The sequence below is a fragment of the Sander lucioperca genome, chromosome 11 (genome assembly GCF_008315115.2).
Source record: "Sander lucioperca isolate FBNREF2018 chromosome 11, SLUC_FBN_1.2, whole genome shotgun sequence".
In the NCBI taxonomy this organism is placed as follows: domain Eukaryota; kingdom Metazoa; phylum Chordata; class Actinopteri; order Perciformes; family Percidae; genus Sander; species Sander lucioperca.
Genome location: NC_050183.1, coordinates 28,586,936 through 28,596,466, shown reverse-complemented (window position 1 = coordinate 28,596,466; position 9,531 = coordinate 28,586,936).

Here is a 9,531-nt window from a genome sequence, read left to right as displayed (position 1 = left end):
TTTTTTGTTGTAGTTTGTAACATTCCAAAATCTTAATGAAGTGATGAAGGCAGAGCCTGATGACCTGGATGGGGAGCGGTGGGTAAGAGTCAGTGGGGGTCCGGGTCTTTGTTAGGGAGGCTGACTGCAGAGGGTAAGAAACTGTTATTGTGGCGTGAGGGGGAGGGGTTCTAACAGTTTGTGTCCGGGGTGAGATAGTCTATATCACGACGTTCCACTTCCGGGATTGCTCCGGTGCCGCCGGAAATTCCGCTTGATGTCCCTCTTTTCAGCCGGATGTCTGGCACCTTCCTCTTTCTTTGTGTTGGTGTGGTATATTGACATTCTATAACATTCTATATACTTTGACTTAAGAGTTGGTATAAGGAGGATGCATGAACTTTACTCTACATTTACTGAGAACATTTGGAAATTGTTAACATGAGCAGAGGTCCCCCCAAGACAGAAGATACATTTTTTGGAGTTGTGCCAGATAACAGGCCTTGATTGGCCAGTTCTGTGGTCGAATCATATACTCACACATATCACGTCCTATGTTGATACAATGCATAGGATATATACGTTGTTTACACAAAGAAAAGGCAGAACGACTTTTTGGAAGAATTTGGGTTGGTCGTTCTCCAAGCTCTCTGCAGGAGTTTGTAAAATTGATGCTGAATCTTTGCTTGTAATAAACCTTTTTATAATCAAGAACAGTGTCGGCAGATTCCTCTTCATACAGCATCACAGCATTACTATTTAAGACACCACAATTTTGGCGACGAGGATGGGATCGGTTGCATCTCCCAGGTCATTGTTTCATCATGGGCACCCAGGGACTGACTCCCGCTTCATTGGTCGACTATGAGGTGAGCTTTCTCACAGCTTTGGGCGCTGGTCAGTTCGTGTGTGGCTCTGTGTGTGCGTTGAGGGATTGCACCGTGTCGAACCTGTGTGTGTTTTGTGTAGTGAATTGCTGTTTGAGGGGGAGGTTCCGTCCTAAATTTATTTGCCTTAAAATCAACGCAGACAGGGGGAAGTGTGAGTTAACATATGAGAAATAGAGAAAAAGGAATATGAGAAAATGAAGCAAAGGCTTAAGGAAGTTAGAGAAACAGAGGAAAAGGAAATTTAAGTGAAGAAATAGAGAAAAGGAAAAAAGTAAGGGATTAAGGAATATTCACATAGAAAATGTGAAAAGATTTTAAGGAATAGGCAAATTGGATTAAAGAAAACAGTTTAACCCTGGCCAGGGCAATTTGGCTTAAACAACATAAAGAAAAAGGAAACAAGAGTAAATAAAAACAAGAAGTAATAAAGAGAAGATAAAAGGAAATAAAGAGAAGATAAAAAAATAAAGAGAAAATAACAGGAACAAAGAATAAAGGATAACGCCGTTAATCTGATAAAAAGCCCTTTGAAAAAAGGCGATCTTAGGATGGGCCGTAGTCTTGAACTTTTACTAGAGAAAAGTTGAAGTTCTTTTACTAGATAAAAGTTGAAGCCAGTTCAAGGAACTGAAGTAGGCTATGGAATGTGTGCCAAATCGATACATTGTTGACGAATAGTGTCCGAAGCAGACATCCCATTGGAATTCTATAGCTTATTTAGGTAGCAAAATAATAAGGAAAAAGAAACAAGAAAAAAAGAAAAAGAAAAGAACAATACGGCGGAAAGCAGGCTCTTTTTAGGAATTACATGCATGAATGATGTCGACTTTTGTGTGTATGAGAGAGAGTGTGTGTGAACAGCGGTGTGTGTGTGAACAGTGGTGTTTCTGCTGTGTGTGAAAAGGCTGTAGGCCTACATGCGTGATTTATGATCTTATATTAGATAGATAGATATATATATATATATACATATATGTTTTGGTTGAGAACAGGAGTTTTAGTTATCTGTAAGGTTAAGATATTCTCTTCATTATGGCTAAAAATATGAGTCTCTTTTTGAAGAGAACGTTTTCAAAGTGTTAAAATGTATGAGCCTTCTTTGGGAGGACTTTTGTTTAATAATCTTATGAGTCTTCTTCGAAGGAGAACGTTTTCAAAAACATATAAAAACTTATAAGACTTCTTTGGAGGATGTGAAAATTGACTAGACTATAGTAAACTGAAGAAGCTTCAAATTAGTATTTGTGTTTTATGTTTTGTGTTGGTTTGTTTTGTCCTGTGTCATTGTTGTTTTAATGTGGTCTGTTGAAGGGAAAAATGGAGCGACAATAGGTCTGTCTGTTGAGAGAATTTGTAAGAATCATTAAGTTCTCTCTGATTTCTTTGAGATCGTTTAAACTGCTTTGTGATAGCATATTGCTATTTGCATTATCTGCCGCTTTGAAACTAGTAAGATTAAGAAATTTTATGTTGAAGTAAGCGTAATGAGTGATTCTTTAGTTATTCTTCTTGGTTGAGTGTGAGCCTAGGTGCTGTGGAGTTCCTCTCACTGTGAAATCACACTGCTGACTGATCTGCGCATGCCCAAGAATGCTAGGAATTCAAGTTTTCACAGAAAGTTTAGGCCACTCCTTACCTGCACTAAAGGGCAGAGACGGAGCGGCTAAAAGAGAAGGGGGGTTGAGTGCAGCTCAGTAAAACATTAAAGTGGCTGTTGTTTGACTATGAAACTATGCGATTAAGATCCATTCAAATTTATAAATGAGAGTTATGTTGACAGATAAAAAAAAAGAGAGAGAAAATGTCATAAAACACCTAGAGAAATGGCATAAGAATTTAAAATGTCCTTTTAATTAGGAAGCCTTAATTATGCTTGCTTCTGTAGCATGAAAAGAAAGATTGGGAGAAAGATTTGAGGATAAAAGTAGGATAAATAAGGCTCAGGCCTGAAAGAAAAAGGAAAAAGAGAGATTAATAGCTGGCATAGGTGATTTGCTGGAACTCAAATCAGTGATTGATCACCCTGGATTAAGAAAATTCCAGCCTCTATACCTCTATTGAAAGTAAGAGATGAGAGGACTGATTGATGGGCTTCAGGATTGTCACCGCTGCCATTTTAAAATGTTGGACCACTTGTTTTGAGTGGTAAGGCATCTAAAATGATTTTACTTTGAATAAAATAGTTTAAAATTTGATAATTCTATAAGGTTTTTGATTTTGCTAAAGTTCTCCACTGTCACATGTGGTTGTGTCATTGCACCAAGGAAATGAGTGACATTTGTGAAGGTGGAAAACAGAATGAATGAATCCAATTCCTGTGAAGAAACAGCGAGTAATTCAATCCTAATCAAACAGACTGAGTTAATTTATATACTTTGTATATTAAATGGGTAACTATTGTTACAAAAGATGGTCAGGAAAGCTGAGAGAAGTGTATGCTGTAGAAAGGGAAAAGAAAGTTTTATGGGATAATGGAAAAAAGGCATGACTTTAAGGGAAAGTTAAGGGTACAATAAGGTACTAAGGTGGTTAAAGACAGAAAGAGAGTGTTGTGAAAGTGACAGAAAGACAAAGAAAGAGATAAATGTACTTTTGAATTAGGATACTGGAGTTCATACTAATATTGTTGTTACAGAGACAACTGTAGCATTGGGGTTACAATCTACAGGAGGGTAAATGTTTAGATGAAAATAGTAAAAACTGCTATACCACAAGCACCAAAAACTTAGGGAAAAAGAGATAAATTATGTAATTTTCAGGAATGACTAGTGGTAATTTTCAAGATTTTTGATATTTGGATATTATTGTAATCTGACATATCATAAAAAATGAATTAGGATTTGTGTAGAACAAACATATGTTTATAAATATGATGTTTTATTGTTGTTAGACTGTTCAACAAATATATAGGCCTACAAGTTTGGTTGAAACGTTTAGCTGTTTAAATGCTTAGTTAGTTGACAGGACTACTGTGATCATTTCCAGTTTAAAAATGTGGAATATTTTCTGTGTTGTTACTTTTAGTATTTGAAGTACATATTTTATGATACTTTTCGTACTCAGGTAATATTTTTGTAGCAACATTTTGAATCAATGATGTCATAGGTTAGAAGCAAGAAAACTAAAATGAGTATGATTAAAAGTATAAGTAATGCTTCTCGGAGGTGTTGTGTTTTGTGTTTATTCAGTGTGCCTCGATGGATGTCAGAGCAGACCTGTCTCACTCCTCTACAAGCTGATTTGGTAGTCAACTTTGGTCCCATCCCCCACCCACTTGCACCGGAAACTGCATCTGGAGCTGGAGCAGCAGAGAAGGAGGGGCGACAGATTTACAACTGTCCATGGTTAAGTGACTGAATTGGACACCCAGATGGCTCTCAGGGCATGACCAGAGACTGACATTAAAGAAGTAATGTCACACATGCCTACAAAGTACTTTGGTGAAACATTCACAGATGAACTAATAATTGAGAAGCTGAAACAACCATAAAGATGAATCCAAGCTCCAAAAGTAAGAAGAAAATGAAACATCTGGAAACTAAGGGCAGACTGAGGTTTAGCAAGACAAAGGATGATGATGATGATGATGATGATCAGAGTGATTCAGAAGAGTGTTATGAAAGTGAAGATGGAGACAGCGATGAAGATTTGGAGAGCAGAGGAGCTACAGGATTTCATCCTGCAGCGTCAGCATAGAAGAGATTTAAAGAGACATGGAGCGATGTGTGTCATACTTGGAGAAGCTGAAGATACAGAGGGACAAATTGCTGAAAAAAGGGTCCCAAAAAGTGAAAGAACAGGACCGAGAAACTCTCAGAAAACTCAATCAAATGCAGCTGGTGGAGAATAAGAAGGACAAGAAGCAGGTTTTGGTTGTGCAGAATCAATGCCCACCAAATCAACAATTACCGCCACAATTCCAGTCAAGCCAGTTGCCCCAACCACCACTAGTGGTTCCAGTTGTTTTATATCCACAGCCAGTTTGTGGACAGATACAGAACTGGAGAGGAAGAGGAAGAGGAAGCTTAGGCAGAGGAAGAGGAAGAAGATTTGATTCATACTCTATGCAACCACCACAAGCATGTTTTAATTGTGGACAGGATGGACACTTTGCCCGTGAGTGTAATAGACCCGGAAGAAACTCCAGAGGAAATTACAGAGGAGGACCGGTGAACCCTTATAGGAGTCTGGAACCAGGATTCTAGAGATGCCCAGAAGATCTGAAAGGGGGGTGTCAGCTGGTGTCATCAGGGCCGGAAAGAGATCCAACAATTGAGGACAAGGACAGTCACGAGTTGATACAGATCTGCACAGATGAGTGTTGACATCAGCAGACTGACCAGAGAAGGAGGGAGGAGTGAGAGAGATCGGATTTGCTCTGACGCATCGACGCATCGACGCATCGACGCATTGATGCATCAACACATAAAAAGGAGGTAATGCACCAACAAACACACAATTTGAAAAAACACATACTCTAAAGAAGTAATTATTTTTGCTTTTAAAATAGAGTTACTCCTATGTGAACACACCTATGTGAAGGGTTGAGACATGCATCTAAATTAAGCAACTTGGTATGGAAACCTTACATTTTGTCAGTATCTGGTGAAATCTATTCTGTTAAATTTGTAATGATTTTCCTGTGACAGCTTCTAACAAGACTAGTGACAAATATGTTACTTTGGTTGGTGTGTCAGGAAATGTTAAAAGAACATTTCACTGTTTTATTTTTGTGGTCCAAGGACATAGGCAACTTTTGAAGATGTTTCTATTATTTGAAAGTTGCTCAGATAATTTATTGGGAAGTGATCTCATGTATGAATTTGAATTGGATTGATGTAAAGTTGTTACAAACAGCAGATTGAGAGTGCTGTTCTTAGAATTTGGTTAAAAGTAAGCTTAGAACAATTGTGTAACTATAAGTAAAATAGGGATGCATAGAGAATGCATAAAAACATTAGCAGTGATAATGTGAGAAAAGATAAGACAACTCCCAATCACAGATATAGTCTACTCAAATTAAAAGTTGTTTGCATTGGTTTATTTGTTGTTTATAGTGTACCAGTCATTTGTTCATGACTTCTCTCTAAGATTTGCGAATGGAAATCAGTTATTATAGCCCAATGATGGAGCAGCATCTTTTGTCATTTATATAGAGGTTTAGAAATCTGATTTGAATTTCACTAGTCTCCATAAGTGCAGTGGTGTTATTGAAGTATGTAGGGTTAGAAGAAAATAATTACAGGACAATTTAATGGAGAGGAACGATTGTTCTGCACATTACATTAGCAAGTAGACATGGTTTGTTTTGTGTTCAGGATGAAAATGTAAAGATGTTAAATGTGATGAGTTTAGGATAATTTTCATAGTTTAAGATGGCTACACTGATGTGTTGAGATGTTAGTTTAAGTATCAGTCTAAATTTCAATGAATGCTTGCTTTGGGCAATTGAGAATTCAGTATTGACTACCACATGCATGGTTATAATTTTATAATGTGGCAAAGTGGCTGCATTGCTTTATGCTAGTATATTGCTGTGTCATGTTACTTTTCAGCCTTTGTCTAATTTAAACAGGAATGTCACATAGATGAGGTTGACAGAGTTGGACATGAGGAGATTTATTACACCCACTATCTGGTAACCAATCAGTGAAGAGAGACTTTGTGTGGTACTTTGTAAAAAGCGAGTAATTACATGCTACAAAATGATTGGCTCCTAAAATAAATTTGGTCTTCTCTAATCCCCAATTGGTTACACCAAGACGTGTTAAAAAGGGATGTTTATGATTTGTTTGATTTAATTTGTTGAAGGTGTGATTGATGCATCAGGATAAGAGTTATTTTTTTAGAAATGATAATTTTTGTTGCTGACTATCAATGGTCGGCAAAGAGGGAATTAGAAATTTCATTTAAATGAGGGTTAGGTTTAATTTTTAGTTTTTTCCTGTATGCTTTTTTTCACATTTCTTTGGATATTGTAGTGGTATTTAGTAACGTCTTATTAATCAAAGGTGGGAAATGGAATGTGATTCATATTATCATATATTATTTTTGATATTATTATTTTTTATTCTTATTTGATGTTTTTAATTTTCATGTGTTGTTTTGCAAACGATACTGGTCAGTGTTTTCTTTTCTTCCAGAACATATGGGGTAATGTGCAGAGGGGATACAGATACAAATATGGACAATATGAAGGAACTAGGAGACTTCTGAACCAGGATGGTGTGGATCTGTTCAGATTTCACCACACCAACACTGCATTGATATTCAACATTGCTGAGAAGCTGCAATGTAGTGGACTACATTCCTGTGTTTGTCTGATATATATACATGTTTGCAGAGTAATACATACTTTGTATAATATTCTTGCATCAATTGTTTGAAGAATGATGTTTTTTGTCATGAAGTGAATATATGGAGATCTCAGATGTTTTTCTTTCTTTTTTGACGCTTAGGGAAATGGGGTCTAGGAAATAGAAGTCCTTTTTTCAGATCCGAAGGGTTGACTTGCCTGAATTTAGACATTGTTTTGATTTTATTTCATTTTCTGAGGTTTTCACATGTATTTGCTTAAACCATAATTCTACATAAATTGATAAAGATTTATTTTCTAATTGATCTGGAGTACAGTGCGTGGCCGCCTGGGCAGAGGGGCCGTGAGAGATTTTCCTGTCTCAATTGTTTGAAGGATATTTTGGAAAGATAGCTGCCAGACAGGTTTTCACTCTCACACTCCATAAAGTTATTGTATTGTTAAAATCATACTACAAGGAACATGTGTTGGAGAAATTGTTCTTTTGTTGTGATCGTACTCTTCTTGTTTTTCGAGACTTTATTAAGTCTCGAAGGGGGGAAATGTGGTATATTGACATTCTATAACATTCTATATACTTTGACTTAAGAGTTGGTATAAGGAGGATGCATGAACTTTACTCTACATTTACTGAGAACATCTGGAAATTGTTAACATGAGCAGAGGTCCCCCCAAGACAGAAGATACCTTTTTTGGAGTTGTGCCAGATAACAGGCCTTGATTGGCCAGTTCTGTGGTCGAATCATATACTCACACATATCACGTCCTATGTTGATACAATGCATAGGATATATACTTTGTTCACACAAAGAAAAGGCAGAACGACTTTTTGGAAGAATTTGGGTTGGTCGTTCTCCAAGCTCTCTGCAGGAGTTTGTAAAATTGATGCTGAATCTTTGCTTGTAATAAACCTTTTTATAATCAAGAACAGTGTCGGCAGATTCCTCTTCATACAGCATCACAGCATTACTATTTAAGACACCACATTGGCGTTCTAAACTCTGGTGGATTTATGAGGACTATGGTTAACTGCTCCTCAGATCTCTGCAGGGTAAATCCAGACAGCTAGCTAGACTATCCGTCCAATCTGAGTTTTCTGTTGCACGACTAAAACTACTTTTGAACGTACACGTTCCACCAAAACAAGTTCCTTCCCCAGGCTATTTTGCAGAGGCACAGTGGCTCGGTCTGGCGCTTAGAACCGCCCAAGACGATTGTGATTGGTTAAAAGAAATGTCAATAAACCAGAGCATGTTTTTCTCCCATCCTGGAATGCTGTGTGGACTAGCCATACCTTCCTCCACAGTGCTGCGGTGTTCCCTGGCTCTGGAAGGAATGGTGGTTGTTCCTCTGATTCTTCCTACCTGATGCAAAACTGCCACCAGTGTGATGATTCACTGTCTGTCTGCCTCCTTCCCTCATTTATTAACACTTCTGGTCATCTTAATCTCTCCATCCATCAACTCTGCCCTCTCAGAAGCCTTGGTATTACCTAACCTTTGTATTGAAAAAATGCATTAAAGTACAGCACGAAGTATAAAAAAGAGACTGACTCAGTGTGGAGCTGTTAAGTGGCCAGCAGTAAGAAGAATAGGCCTGCAGGTGTGGCTCTGTAACTGATCATTAAAACAGTAGGGGTGGAAATCACCAAACGCCTCACGATACGATATCATCACGATACGATATTATTGCGATTTTAAACATATTGCAATATTCTGCGATATATTGCAATGTATTACCAAATTTTCCCAATTTCAAATGATGTCCCCAAAAGGAAACTTTGTCAACATCTGTTTTATCTAAAAAGATACATTTCTGTTAGCTACTGCTAGCTGTTTCTGCAATATGAGCCATTGATAGTTACCTTCAACTGTGCAATATGTCCTTTCTATTCATCCGAACCTTACTCATCTGTATATCTGTGTTTACATACGGTCTGTTTATATAAGGGAGTTTATTGTGTAAATGTTTGTTTCATTACTATTATTATTATTATGACTAATTCTATTTTTTCTATTTCTTTCTATTATTTGTTCTCATATGTCTACTTAATGTATGTTTGTGTTATTCTGATGTGTGTACATTTTTTTCTTTTGAGCTGCTGTAGCACAGGAATTTCCCCAGTGTGGGATTAATAAAGTCTATCTTATCTTATTTCTCTGTTTGTTCATCTCACTTCAATTTCATTGCTGCAAAATGGGATTGTCAAGCAGACAAACTGAACAACACATATATAATAACAGATCGATACTTGGCACCCCACCCCCCCTCCCTGTTAAACAGTGGTCAGTCAGTCTGGATCTTCCAGGCGCCGAGTGGACAAATAAAGGCCAGAACATTACCTGT